The 20,501-nt window shown below is 36.1% G+C and overlaps 1 protein-coding gene across 3 annotated transcripts in view; it reads right to left on the reverse strand.

Moving 5' to 3' along the window:
• Positions 1-20,501, reverse strand: part of ZC3H12C (zinc finger CCCH-type containing 12C) — an 88,870-nt gene that overhangs the window by 53,905 nt on the left and 14,464 nt on the right. For 2 of the 3 annotated variants that reach the window (XM_007494870.3, XM_007494871.3), the window contains exon 2: positions 147-251. The exons of the other annotated variant lie outside the window; for it this stretch is intronic. The gene's annotated coding sequence lies outside the window, so the exon portion shown is untranslated. The remainder of the gene's footprint in view (positions 1-146; positions 252-20,501) is intronic. 3 annotated transcript variants of the gene reach the window in all.

Below are 20,501 nucleotides of genomic sequence, written 5' to 3' on the forward strand. Positions count from 1 at the left end.
AAAATATCCCATAGGGATCAAGAAATGGGTGCCCACTATCATCACTACTATTCAATATTGTGCTAGAAATGGTAGCTATATTTCAATATATATTTCAATAAGAGAAGAAACTGAAGGAATTTTAAAATTAAAGTAATAACACCTACCTTACCAAGATGAATTTAAAGTGCTTTGCAAACTTAAGAGTTTTTATGAATGTCTGCTATTATCTGCAACAGATTAGACTTCTTGTCAGGCAACAGTGGGTAGAACTGTAATAGATGGAGGGAAGCAGATTTTAGCTTAACATAGAAGAATAACTTCCTAATAATTAAAATTATTCAACTATGCAATGTATTACTGAGGATTCCACAAAAATAATAATATTCATTGAACATCTACTATATGCAAGGCACTATGTAAGAGCCTGTGTATACTTTGATATTTTCATGGGGTCTATAAATGAATACATGAGTAAAGTAAGTACAAAAGCACTATGTGAAGTGTTGGGGATACAAATAAAAAACAAGGTAGTCCCTTTTCTAATCAAGAAGCTCAGATTCTAAAAAAAGAGTAAACAACATTTGGAGAGACATCATAGGAGTTGTTTTTCTGGCCTGGAAGCAGGTGGCAGGGGGTTGTGAGGTTAGTACTATTTCATAGTTCTTAGGTGAAGGATCCTGGGATACTTCTACCTGGATTTGAGAAGAGATGGTGGTTATCATTTGGTCTGCCTTGAAAATGCTGCCTAGCCTTGGCAACTCTACCTGTCTTTGGGTACAATATAGTCAGTTGCTGGTCTTGAAGGAATGTAGGAATGGTAATTTTATTTCTAAAGGAGTTGTTTCCAGGGATGATGGCTGCAGGGCCTGGGCTAGATGCAGGGATCAGTAGCCTGGAAAGAGCAATGTTATTCCCAAGGCTCCTGGACACTGGGTCCTGCCTCTCTTGGGTCTGAAGGGTCTATCGTTTCCATACTTTCTCATCCTGGGTGACTTTTTTTTGAAACCCTTACCGTCTATTTTAGAATTAGGACTGTGTATTGGTTCCAAGGGGTCTAAGAAGCATGATAAAGGCTAGGCAATGGGGGTTAAGTGACTTGCCCAGGGTGCACAACTATTAAGTGTCTGAGGCCACATTTGAATGCAGGACCTCCTGCCTCTAGGCCTGGCTCTTAATCCACTGAGTTACTCAGCTGCTCCCATCCTGGGTGACTCTTGTCACAAAAGGGAATCCATCCCAATGTGATGGGGGCCTTTCTCAAGGTATCTTAAAATTACAAGGATACTTTGATACATTAATTATATATATATATATGAATATATATATACACACACACACACACACACATACATATATATCTCATATCGGCTCTGTTCACCTCCTCTTTTCAGTAGCTCTCTGTATTGATCTGCATAATATGTTGGTAATGTTACAACATGTTCATGCCTATTTTGCTCCTCACCACTGCCCTTTGTCTGGGCACAGCTTTAATTCTTTAGAGTCTGTAGTATGACATTATGCAATCATATAGCATCCCTGCACAAATACTGATGTTAAAAAAGAGAAGCCTCTGCTTTGGAGAAAAGCTTGGAGTCATTAAAAGTGATGCACAATTCCCAAGGGCAAACAAGCTCATTCTGTTCCTCCTATTCAATTCTGGGTCCAGCTATACAAGATATTTGTATTACTGGCCCAGTTCTATAATTGGTCCATCCAACTATATAAATCTCAGCCTGGAGAATAGGCATTCTTCATCCACTTGTTTTTCCCCCTTTGTATAGAGTTAAGCTAAACTCTTATGGGTCTTATTTAGAAGCATCAGTAATGACCTAGAGCTTTATCCAATAAGAGCATTTCTTCAAATTCAATCATTTTGAATTACACAGAAATATTCAATTTACATTCATATATCATAATTTGTTCAGCTATTCCCCAATGAGGACATATTTTTCCATATTTTTTGCTATTATAAATAATATGAACAATTTCCCCATCAATAGGATAGTCCCAGAAGTATAAATTTCCAAAAGACATGAACATTTAATAACTTTTTTGTATAATTCTAAATTGTTTTCCATAACAGTAAAATCATTTAATACCTTGAAGGGTGGTAGACTAGTATTAATTCTATATTTAATGGCTATTTGGATGATTCTCAACTCTAGACATCTTGTACCAAACTCCTGCTCCAAATGACTTTCAGGCATCTTGAACTGGATGTCAGTATACTTTTCCATCGGGTTGAAAGCAGCCTATTTGCATTTTTAGTCTGCCCTTGATAAAGGCTGAACTGCCTCACTCTAAAAATAATGCTGGGGGAGGGAGGATTGAGAACCAGAACTAGAGACAGGAGATCCTGGGTTGAAATCTGGTCTCAGACATTTCCTAGCTGTGTGAACCTGGGCAAGTCACTTAACCCCCATTGCCTAGCCCTTAACACTCTTCTGCCTTGGAACCCAATACACAATATTAAGTCAAAGACCTAGGGGTTTAAAAAGATAATGCCTACTGAGAATTTCAGCAATGGATGGCTATATCACCTAAAAATAATATGAATCAGCACCACAATATATAAAAGCATGGGTCATTTCTTGTAGATAGGGTTACTTAAAAGAAGGAACTACTGGAATCTGATAGCTGATCAAAGTATCTTCTTCCTTCATGAGTTTCTTATTGTATATGCATTATATATCTTCATTTATGATAGAGAGAATATGGAAATATTTATTACAAGAAAGCACTGGTATAACCTATATCTGTAAGATAATTTTAGTGTTTTGACTTAAATCTAGATTTAAATGGTCACCAGGGATGATTCCCAAATAATAAAATGCCCAAGTCAGCTGGGAATTATGGAGATTTTAATTTATATATATATATATATATATATATATATATATATATATATATATATAGAGAGAGAGAGAGAGAGAGAGAGAGAGAGAGAGAGAGTTAATTTAAACTGCTCTGGCTCACCACAAGACCGTCTCCAAGTTGGGTTTGAGTCCTCCACTGAACTCAATCTCCTGAACTGAGTTCAGAATAATTCTTGAACTGACTTTTAGCCTTCTTTTAAAGAGAATTTTCTCTTATGTCACCTCCCTTAAATTTTTAGGTCTACCAATCACAGTAGATGCTTTTTTCCAAGACTGCCCATTCTTAGTTCTCACCACCTCTCTTAGATTATATCTTCTGAGGTACTTCACACTTCTTTGTTAAGCTTGCCTTTTGTAAGTTACTTGACCTTTTTGTGATTAATTTAACCTTTACAGGTACTTAACACCTTTTTGTATTAGATCTAAAAATAGACTTGGTTTAAGGTCCTAGCTTCACTATAAGGCATGAGTTAAGAACCTTCACTGTTCAATCGGGAGTTTACAACTTTTATCTTCCCCTAAAGTATGTCTAATTAGGGTGGAGTAATTTTAAAAGTTCCCAATACATTCCTGATTCTTGTTAGACCAAGTATTTCCATTGTTACAATAAGGGAATGGCTAAATAAAATCTTCTAAAGTATAGTCTGAGTAGTTTTTAAGATTCACATATCAGACTGCCTGCTTGAGGAACCTGAATTTCAAAACATCAGAAAACAATGGCCAAAACCTGTTTCTTTATAAAATTAGAAAAATAAAATTTAATATGACTACTCAAGGTTGCATTTTCCATTAAAATTATTGAGTCAATATTTTTCAAGTTATAGGAGAGGGGAAATTCTAATTCAATTGGTACTCAAATTGTTTAGCATCCTGTGATATCACTGTACTTTATCTAGGACATACCATGATAGAAGGATAGTGAGGGTATTTGAGATCTACTATAGGCTCCTCTTGAAGCTTGTTTAAAGAACAAAGGAACTGAATGGATACTTAATGACTTCAAGCCCAGCTGCTGGCTCATTTCCTTTGTTTTGGAAGTGAATTTAGCAATTAGAACTTGCAAAAAAAATCATTGGCAAATAAAAGTATTTAGAATTTTCTTTAGGGGAAAAATACAGTAAGAGAAGAAAACATACTAGCAAAGGAAACAATGGATTTTCTTGTAGGAATGTAAGCCTAATTTGTTTCAACTTTGAACCAAATCCATAACAAAGGTAGAAATTCTTAAAGAATATCAACATGGCTTAGGAAAATCTTAGAAACTGTCCAATTCTAAGAAACTCTCTTATTATCCTCTTATGCAATTTGAAAAAAAACTGATTATCACCTGTGGAATAATCCCAAAATAATGAATTATATACTGTATATATGTGTATAACATGTATATATATATATGTACATATATAACACAAATGTTTTTACTCAACAATGGGAAAACAAATCAAGTAAATTCTTTCCTAAATAACTTAAATGACAAAAAGTTATTATAATCATCTATACAGTGGCTTTGTTTAGTTCAGTAATTTTGTTTCTTCTTTTAAAGACATTTTAAAGCATCTTTTAATTAAATGATCACATTATCTAAATAACTAAATGTTGTTTAAAATTTGGAATGACAAAAGGTTGAAACTCTCTACTTATTTAAGTGATCAGTTCTATCCAGTCTCCTCCAATGGACTGCCTCCTCTGTCATTCCTACTCTTTTTATTTATTAAAATTTTAATTTAATTTAATTTATATATTTTTAGAAATATTTTTAATTTTATTTTCTACTGGTTCCTTTCCTACTGCCTACCAAACATGCCCATATCATGTCTTCCCTATACTGAAAAACCTTCACTTGATCATTCCAGCCACATGATTTCTGTCCTTTATAGCTAACTACTCGAAAAGGCCATCTAAGAGGTGCCTTCTTTCTCTCCTCTCAATCACCAAATTGGTTCTCTCCAAAGTTATCCTATCTTAGTTGCCAACTCCAAAGGCCTTATTCTTCTTGACACTTCTGCAGACTTTCACAATGCTGGATCTCTCTCTCCACCTTGATATTTTCTTTTCTCTGCTCAGGACATCACTCTTTCCTAGTTTCTCCTATCTATCTGACTGCTCCTTCACAGACTCCTGTCCTGGATTCTCTTCTCTTCTCCCTCTATATACTATTCCATTTGGTGATCTCATTACCTCCCATGGATTTAATTATCATCTCTATGCTGATGATTTTCAAACTTACCTATCCTGCACCAAACTCTCTGCTAACCTCCAATTTCACATCTACAAATGCCTTTCAGATATACCAAACTGGATGTCCAGTAGACCTCAAACTTTTTATGTCCAAAATGAAACTCGTTATCTTTCCCCCTAAACTCCTCCTTCTTCCTTCCTTATTATTGGAGAGGGCAATGCCATCCTCCCAGTCCCTCAGGCTCACAACCTGGTAGTTATCTAGATTCTTTCAATCCCTGTCCTCCATCCCATATCCACCCTGTTGTCAAGATCTGCAGATTTCACCTTTTTCACTCTCTCATCTATATGCCCCCTTCTCTCTGACAAGGCCACCACTCTGGTATAGGCCCTCATCACCTTGCACCCAGATTATTCCAATACTAGCCTGATGGTAGGTCTGCCTACTCCAACTCCAATCCATTCTCCAGTCAACCACTAAAGTGATTTTTTCCAAAGCACAGATCTGATCATGTCAACCCTTAACTCCCTAAACCTCAGTGACTCCCTATTGCCTCTAGGTTCTGTCTGGCATTCAAAGTCCTTTATAATATACCTCCATCCTACCTTTCTAGTTTTCTTATACTTGACTCTTCCACATGTCCTCTTACATATGGTGCCCCCAGTCTCCAGGCTATTTCTCTGGATGTTCCTCTTTGCCTGGACTACTCTCCACTCTCCCTCCTCTTTTCCAACTTCTGACCTCCCTGACTCCCTTTAAGCCTGGACTACAAATCCTATCTTTATAGGAAGCTTTCCCCAACCCCCTCTTAATGCAAGTACCTTTCCTCTATTAATTATTTCCCATTTCTGGGGTGCATGGGGTGTCCAGGAGAAAACACAGTGCTGATATACTGGTTTGACAGCTCTTTTCAGTGCTATTCATCCACCTTTCACCCAACTCTTCCCTGTGGTTCCAAGCATGCAGTGGCCACACCAGGACTGTCTCAGCAGATGGGCTAAATCAGATTGGGGGTAACCCACAGGTCTCAGACCTCTGGGTGAGTTAGGGGTGTCTACTCAAGTGAAGATGTCCCCCCAGGTGAAATGAGTGGATAAGAACGATTTGTTTCAATAGTCATGAAGGCAGCTAAAGTAGGGGTTGTGGAGCACTTAGAGTGTGGTGAGATTAGAACATAAGAACCTTATGGCATGTGACTGTCTTTTTTATTTCCCTGGTGCTTCGTACAGTGGGGCACATAGTAAACACTTAAGAGATGGTTTACTGATTGACCAAGATCTTCAAAGCAATCTGGGAAAAGGCAAGGATACTAGTTTTGTGAAGTAACATGTATAACAGGATTATAGATTTAGAACTGGAATGAACCATCTCACTCTAAAGATGAGGAAACTGAGGACAAGAAGATAAGTGATTTGCTTAAGGCCATGCCAAGATTTGAACCCCAGTCCTCTGACTCCAAATCTGTGGTGAGAAAAAGGGAGGGTAGGATGCTCCAAAAACACAAAACCAAATTAGTATGTGGTAATGAACTTGGTGTATAATTAATCTACTTAAATACTAACCCTCCAACCAAAAAGATTTGCTTTCTCTGACCTAAATAAAATTAACTGGTTTACTATACTGCATTAATTTATAGGGTGACAACTTTTTCCTTCATGCTTTCCTAAATAAACATCTGATAAGAGCCTCAGACTCCCTGCTACTAAATTTTATAATTTAGTAAAGGAGGCCTGAGAGGGGTAAAATCAAATGCTAATAACAGAGATGCATCTTCTACTTTAGGTCCCACAGACTAATAATTTCCAATTTTATGTCTACTATAATGACTTAATTGGAATGTGCCTAAACTTGTCATTTTTACATTCATAAATTTCTTGACATTGAATTGGGAGTCGGGCTACCCGTAGGAGCTTCTGGTCCTCTCTTGCCACTAATTAGCTCTATTATTAGGTTGGCCTATAGATGATTTCTAAGGTCTCTTCCAAATCCAAAACTGTATAATCGCCTTTTATAAACAGCAATTCCTTATTCATTATACATGCTCAATAAATCTATTAATATACAAATATGCCAGATCCAATTACTTCGGTCTAGTATAAATCTTATAATTGTTCTCTCACTACCCTTCCAGAAAATGCAGATTTTTCCTCCAATTTCCAAAGTGCCATTTTTTGGCCATGAGAATTATCACAACCAAGCCATACTTGATATGTTATTTATGTCCTTTAAAAAACTGAAGTATAAGCATTGTACAGAATCACATTAAAAATAAGTTTTAAATTAGTCAGCATTTCTTGATATGCCCAGCATAGCATTAGGTAGTGTAATAATGAAGAGGAAGAAGGCCTTAGGCCAATTTGGTTAAGAACTGCCCCTTTCCCAGTCTTATCCTAATTATCATTCTCAGTTCCTCATCATTCCCCCCCATCTCTTTTAGTCTTCAATTGTTTGGCTCCCCAAAACTTTAGAGAAACAAGAAGGGAAGAAATCATTTTACCAGTGGCAGAGATTTTCAGTGGCAAACCAGTTATCACCAGGAATGTGAGCAAAACTGCTAAGCATTAAGTCTCTGATATTTATCTTTCTTTTGAAATTCTTCTTCCCCTGAATATTGCTGTAGAACAATGACTGGCTCTAGAATTAGAAGACCTATTTTCAAATGCATTAAGCCTGACAACTTTAAGGAGTGCAAACAAATGCAGGCAGGATCACTAATTCTCCCTGAACCTCAGGTTTCTTATGGACAAAATGAGAAGGACTAGCTAGTCTCTGAGGTTCCTTGCAGGTCTAGATCTATGATTCTGTGCCACTTTCTTATTCTTTAGAAATTGCACTTCTGGGGGCAGCTGGGTAGCTCAGTGGATTGAGAGCCAGGCCTAAAGATGGGAGGTCCTAGGTTCAAATCTGGCCTCAGCCACTTCCTAGCTGTGTGACCCTGGGCAAGTCACTTGACCCTCATTGCCTAGCCCTTACCACTCTTCTGCCTTGGAGCCAATACACAGTATTGACTCCAAGACAGAAGGTAAGGGTTTAAAAAAAAAAAAGAAAAGAAATTGCACTTCTACACCCCTCCACTTGTCTATTTACACATTCTTTAAACTCAGCTAATCCAAAACTTTTCCTCCTTCACTTCAAGCCCAATCAAAACTCTTATTCCAGCCAATTAAGCAATGATTTCATTCAAGTAATTTACCCTAAGATTATATATCCTAGGGAAATATGGGTCTTGTATTTCAACAGAACATGTTAACTCAAATCTGTGCCTCACTGTAGGAATTACAGGGGTTGGGACTGAAAGGAATTTTAGAAATTATTTAGCTCTATTTCCTTACTTTACAGATGAGGAATCTGAAGCCCTGATTGGTTAAATGATTACTCAAAGTGGAAAGGAGAATTTTAACTGGGGCAGGAGACTTTAAATGTTTTTTGCATCCTTTAACATGAACATGGATGTGAACAGAGTCCATGGAATCAACAGTCTAGCTATATGCCACTGACCTGCATGAATGTATGCCATACCACTGAACTGTATAAAAATACTTTTATAACAACTCTTTTTGCTGGAACAAAGAACTCAATTAGACAACAGCTAAGCAAATTAAGGTGCATGAAATGAGCTGTAAGAAATTATGAAAGGGGGGATTTTAGAGAAACCTAGAAAAATCTGTTTGAACTTATGGAACAAAGTGAGTAGAATCAGGTGAACAATTTATCCAGTAGAAAACAATACCACAAAGAAAAATAAACCCCAAAACCTTGGTAAGACTTAAGAATTATGCAACAACCAACCATGACTACTGAAGGATGTTACCCACATCCTGATAAAAGGCTGACAAATTCAAGATACAGGATGAAGCATGCATTTTTTGGTCACATTAATCGTGGATTTCTCTTGTTAGAAGAATATCCTTCTTTGTTACAAGGATTATATTTTTCTTCTGGGGAGGGCTTAGAGCTAATAATAGTGTTGTTGAAACAAAGAAAAGAAAGAAGAGGATCATTGAAGTATTTTTTTAAAAATACAAAGAATAAGCCAAAAGGAAGTATGGAAGGAAATAGACAAGGAAAGTTTTTAAAGTAACATGTTAAATTTATTACATACTCAAAAAAGCAAGTTCTACATAATAGAAATTCAAGGTTTTGCATATAATCTTTTTTCATTATAGTTTACAAGGAGATGTTCTTTTTTTGGTGTTCAATAAAGAATAAAAAATACATATATTTTTAAAAGTGGAGACTTAATCCCCCATACTCACCTATTTCCCCTTTTAGAGATAAGCTAACCAAAATAAAGAATCATTGTACTAGGAATAGAAGCAGTCTGAGCTGGCAGAATCAATATTTATGAATAACAGGAATAATGATTAAAAACTGAACTCCTATATAAATCATTCTAAGATAAATAAAATGTTTCTTGGGGATAAAGGTAGCACCATCCATTTATATTAATTATTATATCTTCTGAGAAGAGATCACAAAAATTAAGATATAATGACATGTTATGCATTATGTGTAAAAAGACTGTATGTAATAGAATTATAAGCTATAATCAGCATATAATTCCTTTTATGCAAACCATTTTAATATATTTTTTCATATTTGCCCTGTCATATTTAAAATACCCTTCCTAATTTCTACTTTGAATTAGTATATCAAATAGATAATCCTTAAAAAACACACAGCAAAGAACTTTAACATTCGTGCTAATTAACAAGGCTGCAGACATATAATTAAGGTTTTTGAATCATTATAATTATATAAATCTTTGCTGTGTCTGACATGAGGGACTTCCTCCTTTTCCATTTTTTTTTTACTAGTCTGGTTTTCCCTATTTTGACCATGCTGTAAAGGTAAGGGCCATTCATAGGCAATCCCATTCTGATCAGCAAGACAGTTTTGTCCTGCTCTGTTTCTGATCTGAGCCAGTTCCCCTCTTCTTAGGCAACCTGGTGGCCCCAACATCCCCCAACGAAAATGCTGATCTTAGCTTGGACAACCAGTAGCTCAGAGCTCCCAAGCTCCAGAGCTCCATCCCAATATCTGGGAAGCTATACCCAGCTACCCTCTTCTATCCCATTCCTTCCTGATTTACTGCCTTTAATGGCTCTACTTCTTCCTCCTGCCTCTCTATTCTCTTCCCAGAGTTTTAACCTCAGTCTTTGTCTCTGCTTTCTCTTCACTATCTCCCTTAATAATAAGTATTTACCCCTTTGGCTTCAAGTAGGGCTATTGTGTGGTACAGTGGATAGAGTGCTCAGTCTGGAGTCTGGAGGACTCATCTTTTTTAGTTCAAATCTAGCCTGAGGCATTTATTAGCTATGTGACCCTGGGTAAGTCACTTAACCCTCTTTGCCTCAGTTTCTTCGCATGTAAAATGAGCTGGAGAAGGAAATGGCAAACCACTCCAGTAACTCCACCAATAAAACCCCAAATAGGCTCACAAAGAGTCAGACATGACTGAACAACAACAATGGCTTCAAGTATTAATCTCTATACAAATGATTAAAAAACCTTTAGCTTTAATCCTAAACAACTTCAGTCTCACATTTCCTATTGACTATTAGGCCAAAAGTACATTAGTCAATAAATCAGCATTCATTAAGGACCTACTATGGGTTAGACACTATGCTAATGATACTATAAATATTAAAAAAACAGTTCCTCAAAGATCATATATTCTCCCCCCCCCCTTTTTTGGGTTAAATCAATAAGCATTTATCAAGCACTTACTAGGAACCAGGAAACATGTTGAGCTTTGGTAATACAAAGAAAGGCAAAAGACAGCCCTTACTCTAGGAGCTCACACTTTTATAGGATAGACAACATGCAAACAGCTAAATACTAATAAGATAAATACAGAATAAACTGAAGATATCTTATAAGGAAGTCAGTAGCATCAGTAGAATGGGAATAATAACTAATTGCAAAGAACATGCTTTGTAAATTTTAAAACATTACATAAATGTGAGTTATTATTATTCCCCAAATAAAACATAAACAAACAAAAAGATCTGAAGTCAGAGAAACTAGGTTCAAATTCCAATTCTGCCACTTGCCTTCTGTGTGACTGTGGGCAAGACACTTATCCTTTCTGTACAACAATTTCCTCACCAGTAAAATGAGGGAGTTGGACTACCAGATGACTCCTGAGGTCTCTTCTTGCCCTAAATCTAAGATCCTTTAATCCTAAAGTAACTTGAGTTGGAATCCCATTTCTTTTTTTTCTTTCATTTTTTAGTTGTCATACAAAACACACTTCCATTTTGGTCCATTTTGGTAAGAGCACACTAATTTATAATTAAAACCCACAAATACACTGATGTGAAAGACAACTCCAACAATTCCTTCTCTGGAGATGGATAGCTTTCCCCATCATAAGTCTTTTAGGATTGAATGACCTTATATTCTACAGTGAGAAGCAGCATGGACACATACCGTATATTGGTTTCAAGGCAGAAGAGCAGTTAAGGGCTGGGCAATGAGAGTTAAGTGACTTGCCTACAATCACCCAACTATGAAGTGTCTGAGGCAAGATTTGAATCCAGGATCTCTCATTTCCAGGCCCACCTCTCAATCCACTGAGCCACTACACTTTTAAAAAGTTCTTAGTTTAAGTTTTTCCATGTATTGAACTAAAAATCTGTTTTTTTCCCCTCTGTCTATCCTTCCTAAAGTAAATCTCTGATCATGTTATTATTACTACTAAAAAAAAAGAAAAACTGAAAGATTCCCTATTTCCTACCAAAATGTCTGAACTCCTTACCCTGGCATTTATTTAAGATCCTCTACGACCTGTTCTCAGCTATCTTTCCTTCTTTGTCTTCCAGGAGTCTGGATGTCCTTGTTTTCCTTTATTCCCTTTTACATATACTAGATGCCAACGCATTTTTCATTCATTCAATGTACTTGAAACTTCTTCTACACAAAATCCACTTCCCTCCACATCCTGAGGTCAGTCCAGCTCCTGCCTCTTCTTCAAGCCAAAGATCAAATGCCACCTACTCCATGAAGCCTTTCCTGATATTCAGGCTTAGCAGAAGCATTTCTCTTCTTCCTGGGAACATTTGGGCACTTTCTCTATTATTTCCTATTATTATTATTCAATTCTATTATTGTACTTTCATATTCTATTTTATACATAAATTTAGGGCATGTGATAAAAAAAATAAGCTCTGGAAGAGTAAGGACTGTCTCATATTCATCTTTGTGATTTCCTAAGCACAATTTTGGTACATAGTAGGTACTTTGTAAATCTGAATGAATACTTGGAAATAAAATGACCATTCCAGCCTAGATGATCGCTTTAGTCTGACTTTCCATTTTTTTTTTCTTAGAAAATGTACTTCCCTAAAAACAGAAAAAGATGGTGGAAGAAATGAGAAGGAAAAAACATCAGAAAACTAGATGAGAACAAAGAAAATCACTGAGTACAATGCAGGAAGAAAGTAGAAGTGTCCTTAGGAGAGATCATGCTAACTTTCTAGCAAAATCATGTCCAGGGTAAAGAAAAATAAGTCAAAACAGAATCTAAAAGCTGAAAGACCATAATGATAACCTAGTATGCCCCCCCCTCATTTTTCAAGTAATGGAACATGCCCCCAGAAGTGAAAGTGATTTGACCAAAATTATATAGCAAATTTGAGACAGAGCCAAGATTCAAATCTACTTTTCCTAAATCACCATCTAATAATGTCTTTAGACAAGTGTTGACAAACTCAAATAAAATGCAGGTCATATACTGACTTAGAGAACCACCAATTAACATTATGTTATACTCTACTTTTATTTAGTTAAACATGCCCCAGTTACATTTTAATCTACTCCCAGCTACATTCTGGAGTTTTGTGGTTGCCCACCTGTATTAAGTTTGACACCTGTTTTATACCAAACTCCTTAATTTGAAGGTTAAAAAATAGGCACAAGAAAGAGAAAGGTCAAGAGATAGAAGGGTAATGATCAGTGTGTAAGCAATCAATCAAATGTGAACAGAAAAGTAAATTAATAGCATATATACTGGTTGTTTACCTTTATTTGTTTACTCCCATAAAGGGAAATCATGAGATAATCTGCATCTAAATTAAAGGTGTTCTGATCTACTATATCCTCCATAGATGAAAACGCACAAAGACAATCGTCATTCTCAGTTACCGAGAGACTACTACTATTCTTGGATCTGTGGAGCAGTTAGTGACATAAATCTCTGGGACAGGCCCCAACAATTAACATCTGTTTAGATATGACCTACACTAAATACATATTCAGATTAAATTGGAAGAACTCTCTCTTAACAATTAAATTGAACATATAGGAGTGAGGGAGAGGAGGGAGTTTTTCATATAGAGTAAGAAGGTTGAAGTAACATAATTCAGAAAGGTGGTCCTCACCAGATGAGTTATAATTGAAATCTGTCCAAACTCTGTATTGTTGATTAATATGTAACTTAAAACACATCCTCAGCCAAATCTCACACAGGTTAGAGAAATAGAGACTACAATTGTCAAATGATAACCATCAGACCAGAAATTAACAATCCCAGCAAATCCTCTCAAAACTCACACTTCTTCAGTACTCAGTCTTTGAGTCACTCTTTCTGACTGGAGAGCTGCTCCTAGATCCTCTCTGGAGGAGGAAGCCTTGGGTAGCCATCAATGAAATCAAGTCCCCCATCAGATACTCTCCCTGCCATTTCCTCTTCTTTTTTATGTGTGGTGCTTCCCCTTCAGATTGTAAATTCTTTGAGGGCAGAAATTGATTTTTTGCTTTTCTTTGTATCCCCAGTGCCTGGCCCATAGTGGACATTAATTAGTACCTCTTATTCTGAGCCCCTCTCCCCAACTTTTCAACATTTGTTAATAAAATTTTAAGTTGGGGATAGTTGGGTGGCTCAGTAGATTGAGAGCCAGGCCTAGAAATGGGAGGTCCTGGATTCAAATTTGACCTTACATACTTCCTAGATATGTGACCCTCAGCAAGTCACTTAACCCCCATCGCCTAGCTCTTGCCACTCTTCTGCCTTAGAATCAATACACAGTATTAATTCTAAGATGGAAGGTAAGGGTTTAAAAATAACCAAATAAATAAATAAATGAATGAATGAATGAATGAAATTTTAAGTCACTGGTTTGATTTAGTTAATATTAGTATCTTCTAGATCAATATAATTTGCAATAAGAATTTCTGTAATAGTTCCATTAACTATCTAGCATTCTTAGAATTAATAGAATTTAGCTTTCTTTAAAAACATTGGCCAGAGTTTACAGAATTACATTATGCTTTGTTTAATTTAATATTCAGAAAGAATGTGTAATTCCTTATGAGATTCCATAACACAAAGCACAGACTTTTTTTAGCCCTGTTTTCCCCCAAATGTATCATATTAAAAAAATCCCACTTGTTTTTATTTGTTTGTTTATTTAATAAAGTTTTATTTAGTCAATTTAGAACATTTCCCCCTGGTTATAAGAATCATGTTCCTTCTCTCCTCCCATCCCCACCCCCCTCCTGTAGCTAAATAGCAATTCTACTGAGTTTTACATGTGTCCTTGATCATGTTGTTGATGTTTGCACTAGGATGTTCATTTAGAGTCTACATCCCCAACCATATCCCCATCAACTCATTTGATCAAGCAGTTGTTTTTCTTCTGTCTACTCCCACAGTTTTTCCTCTGAACGTGGATAGTGTTCTTTCTCATAGATCCCTCCGAGTTCTTCAGGATCACTTTATTGCCACTAATGGAGAAGTCCATTACGTTCGATTATACCACAGTGTATCAGTCTCTGTGTACAATGTTCTCCTGATTCTGCTCCTTTCGCTCTGCATCACTTCCTGGAGGTTGTTCCAGTTCACATGGAATCCCTCCAGTTCATTATTCCTTTGAGCACAATAGTATTCCATCACCAACAGATACCACAATTTGTTCAGCCATTCCCCAATTGAAGGGCATCCCGTCATTTTCCAATTTTCGGCCACCACAAAGAGCACAATACAAAAATATTCTTGCACACCACTTGTTTTTATTTAGTCATCCTTAAACACACCTTTTAATAACAAGTATATTCAGAGATCACAGAAAACACAGAAAAATACAGAAAACTGCCACTCAGGGCAGTATGTTATAGTATAAATAGAATCTTAAATAGGAATTAGAAGAGTTTTAAGGCCTAGGTTCAGCTAACATTATATAACTGAGAAAAAATCACTATGCCTTTCTGTTACCAACTTCTTTAGGGTCCAAGATTATTGAAAAGATGAATTCTGTTTTAGACAGGCTGAGTTTGAGATCCTGAGAGGACAACCAATTTGAAATGTGCAGCTGGCAGTTGATGGTGTTGTGGCTAGAGCTTCAAAGAAAGATTGGCTGTATTAAATAGATATGAGCAGCATCTATCTATATAGGGATAATAGTTGAACTCTTGGGAGTTGGTAAGAATATAGGTTGAACAAGAAAATGTTTAGGAGAAGTTAGCAACAATAATAAATACTGCAAAGAGGTCAAGAAGATGAGAACTGAAAAAAGGATCATTTTATTGTTGTTTAAAGGATAATTGTTAACTTTGGAGCCTGGGGTTTCAGTTGAATGATAGGGGTAAGAAGCCAGATGGCAGAGATTTATAAGTGAGAGAGAAAATTGAGGTACCCAATGTTAAGAACATTTAGAAAGGTGGGAGGGGGGAACATATAAGATATCTGGGGTGGGACAGGGGTATGTTATCTTCGGAGATTAGAGTGAAGAAGAAAATGGGGGAGATGATTTTAGAGAGAGATATGAGATCAACTGAGAAGAGAGGGCTCTTAGTAGATGACCTCCCCTTTTCAGTAAGGTATGAGGGAAAATCCATAGTTAAGGGGGCAGTGAAGTAGATCAATGGATTGAGCACCAGGTCTAGAGACAGGAGTCCTGGGTTCGAATCTGGCCTCAGACCCTTCCTGTGTGACCCTGGGTAAGTCACTTAACCACCATTGTCCAGCCCTTACTGATCTTCTGCCATAGAACCAATACACAGTATTGATTCTGAGACAGAAGGTAAGGGTTTAAAAAAATCCTCAGCTAAAAGGATAGAAGAAAGGTTGATGTGACAGGTTAGAGGAGCAGTCTGGAACAACTGTATAGTGAGTGGGCTAATAAATCAATTAGATAGGGTTAGTATAACTCCTTCTAGCAATGAATGCCCAATTGAAAATCATTAGCACAATTTTTAATTGACCCATTAAGCAGGATTTTGTGATTTCCTTTAGTTCAGTTCTGTTCAACAGAAATGAGTAGGCACTAAGGAGGCAGATGGGAGGAGAAGTGCCTGTAATGACACTTTGCTTTGTACAAATGACAAGAATTCTCATGCAGTAGTGATGCCTGATGGTTGCTTTGCAAAGAGTTTTCTAAAATCACTTGGTCTGCAAAAATTCTGCTTTGACTATATTGTGCCTGTTCTCCTATTATCTCGTTTCCATATCCCTCCATTTCAATAAATAAACAGATCTGCCAAAATTCATTTAGAAACATTTGCTGAGTGCAAAAGGGCAGAGAGAAAGAAGGCATTAACACATCAAATTCAAGCTCACTCTATCACACTCCACAGTAAAAGATGAGAAAGGCAGGTCAAGAAGTTAGGGCATCAGTGTGGTTCATTGGGAGGTTGGAGTCACTGGGTCTGGATTCCAAGCCCACCTCTTCCACTTACTACCTGTATGACCTTTGACAAGTCACTGAACTCCCATGGACCTCTGTTTCCTTTTCTATGAAATAGAGAGGGAGTGGATTTGATATTATCTGAGATCCCTTCCAGCTCTGGATGTGTGCTTCTATGAGATCACCATACATACAATCACATTATTAATTCCTGATTCTAACCTCTCAGGTAAAGGAAATGCTCCTCAATTCTGCTAGCTCCTCTGGCTTTGGCCTTACCAAATTTACCATCTATAGGGGTCTGGCCTGACATATTTCATTTCCTCACACCCACTGTGGAAGAGCAATGGGCTATATTCAGTTAAAAAAATTTTTGAATAATTTATGAAGAGGGCAAGTACTTTAAACTCCACTGCCTATCCTTTACTGTCCTTCTGCCTTGGAACAATATTCTGTATTGACACAGAGTTGATTCTAAGATAAGAATTAAAAAAAAAAAAGAGCAATGGACTGTCAGGGTGGCAAGCTACAATATCTGGCCTGCTGCCTGTTTTTGAACAGTCCTGGAGCTAAGGTTTTTTAAATGCAAAAACCATTTTTGGTTTGCCTGTTATACAAAAACATGCAAGCAGGTCCTAATTTGGTTGCCTTTGGACTTAAGAACCTTTCATTAAAATCTGGGCTCTGACATTTATTATCTGTGTGACCACAGGTAAGTCAATCACTTAACCTTTCTGGATCTCTGCTTCCTCATTTCCTCAGATATTTGTGCTACTTACCTCATAAAAATTTGTGTTAAGGATTAAATAAGGTAATGCATATAACGTGCTTTGTACCTTTAAAGTGTTATACAAAGCAAAGCTATCACCATTTTTATTATCTTTCTCTGAAGATGGAAACTGAAGAACTAAGATGACCCAAAACCCCAAAATTCCATAATTCTGGAAGTAACTTCTTTTAAATATTCAAATAAGAAAGTTTAACAAAATAATAATGAAAAATCACACAGAGAAAAACCGTTTTTAACAGTAATACAGAGCCAGAAAGTTTAAAATTTCACATTTTGTTAGTAAACTTCTCATTATAAATATAATTTCTATTCCAAGAGAAAGTGAAGCATCTAACCAAGCCAGCAAGAAAAAAAAAATTACTCTCATCACCATACTTTTTGATTCCTGGTGAAAAAAATTTGGTGTTCATGTATCTGTTTCTGTGGCTCTGTTTATGAGAGAGAGAGAGACAGAGAGAGAGCATGTATATGTTTGTGTGTGTGTTATTTTAACATATCAATGAACTCAATGCAAACTATGCTGCATGATCAGTAGAAACAAAAGCCTCATTTGTCATTAGCTGGGAAAATATAATCTCATTGGTGTCCTCTTCTTCCTCCTTTTCCTCCTATAAGTTCCAAGTCCTAGATATTCTGATATATATCTACAGCTATATATTTTATATATAAATAAAAGTGCACAACTTTTTCTATTTTGAAAGGAAAGTAATATCCCATTTTATTACATTCAAGTACTAAGAAACCCACCTTAGTGCTGCAAATATATTTGTCATACTTGCTCTCTTTCCACATTTTAAAATTTTAAAAAAAAGGCTAATTTTGCCATTCTAGAAAGCAATTATGTAGGACTTCATTTTGTAGCTTGGCTATCAGGTATAATTTCATGTGGAAAACAATAATTCTTATGAACTTTTAAGATTTCATTACAAAGAACAATTTTACCATAATGTGCTATAGGTATATAATAAACTACAAGTATAAATGATTAGTTCCCAATCAGTAGACTTCTTTCCTGAATATGGTAAATGAATTTTACTGTAGTAGACACATTTAGAAAAGTATTAACTATGCTTAAAATATCAGAATTATATTTTTGAAAGCAAAAATGCTTTATGTAAATTTGATTGACTTATTTTTGCTTTAATCCTAAGAATTTCTCTCCTGAAGGTAGAATATTTTACAAGTGTGTTGTATATATGCTTTTATATATAACTTATTTTTCCCTTATTTAAAATGCAGATATACTGAAACATATTAGTAACATTTTAATGAATATTACTGCTACATTTATAGTACTTATCAACCCATTCAAATTTTCCAAATCAGCCACTGTTGTAAACGTTACCTTTTGTTATTTCACAATTTATGTAACCCTTTATGGCAGCTAGGTGGTACTATATTCATGTAAGCTCCTAAAGATCTACCAAATAGCACCAATAACTACTTCGTTGAGCAGCATGAACCTTAAATTGAAACAGTAGAGTCTTCCATTTTAATGAGTTCGTGCAATTTTTACCCCTAAACAGAGAAGCAGGCAAGAGTTTAACTGCACAGTTGGTATAAACTACTTCAAATAGAGATTGTTTAACATTAGAAAAGAGGAGCTTCTCTTTCTATCTCACCAGAGAAGGATGCTTTAAAAAGCAAAGGCTTTATAGGACTCAACTCCAGGATATACAAACTAGTATTCTGTTATATTCCTTGGAAAATGTCCAACTCTCACTTTTCCTAAGAATAAATCTGGAAAAAATTTAAGGAAAAAAACACTCCAGCAGATTTAAGCTATTATAAAAGGTTAAAAAAAAAGATAAGCAATATATTCTTTAGTGTAACTAGACCAGGATAGAGGCTCTAATATTAGGGCCAATCTACATGTGAGAAATAAATTAAAATCAATATTTGGTTATGTCAGTCCCAATCCCCTATGTACGAATATATGAATTCTTTGTTTAGTGGGAGGCTGAGGGTGCAGCACAATTTAAGAATGGAGGCCTTAAGATGTACAGAATAACTACCACTACATTATCAACTTTTGAGGCCCTGAGCCATAATTAAAAAACTTTTTTTAAGATATTAAACAAATGGAACATCAGAAGCAAACACTTTTTCCTGTTCATTTAACTGTCTTTTTTGCCTCTAAGAAAATATGCTCATTATTAAGTAAAAATGTAGTTTGGGGATTATACCATAGTTGTTTTGCAAAATCAAACCATTCAAATGGCTATAATTTTTTAATTGCTAAATCTGAGGTTCCCTTGAGCTTGAGTTCAAATGAAATTTATCCCAGCTCTGGGCATTTTCACTGGTTATCCCCTAAACCTAGAATGTTCTCTCTCTTCTGGCTTTTATTCCTTCAAGTCCCAGCTAAAATCTCACCTTCTTCAAAAAAACACCTTCCCAATGGACCTTCCAACTCTGTTGACTATTCTGTAAAATAGCTTTTCTATCCATGGTAACTTGCATATTTTCACACACTCACTCCATCCCCTCATTGGATTGAGAGTTCCCTGAGAGCAGGCATTATCTTTTTTTTTTTTGTATCCCTTAGCAAGTCTCCTAGCACACTGGTAAGTACCTAATGTTTACTGACAAACATGATATAACACATGGCTCTCTTACCAACTCCAACCCTGATTAGAAGAGGGGATAGTCCTCACAATCAAAGCCACAAGTACAGAGTAATAATAAGCAATCAAACTGAAAGTCAAGATATGACACAGATTGATAATCACAGAATAAAGATAGAATCAGCCCACATTATTGTAAATAGGAAGTTAGTGAGATTAACTGAGGACAGGGAGCACAAACTAATTTTATCATTTACCTCAGCAAACAGGACATAATGGAGATGGAAGCCCTTTGAAAAAGCTAAAAGGGCTATAAAAACACAAGGTATTAACGACAGGAAAACAATGATATCTCACTTAACTGGAGGTCATAAATCTAGAAATCTCCACACAATAAACACTATGAAATAAGCAAAAAAAGGGTCTCTAAGCTGCCAAAATAGATGTAACTGAATGCATCTCATAAAGGCTAAGGCATCA

This window comes from Monodelphis domestica, chromosome 4 (assembly GCF_027887165.1).
Source record: "Monodelphis domestica isolate mMonDom1 chromosome 4, mMonDom1.pri, whole genome shotgun sequence".
Taxonomy (NCBI): domain Eukaryota; kingdom Metazoa; phylum Chordata; class Mammalia; order Didelphimorphia; family Didelphidae; genus Monodelphis; species Monodelphis domestica.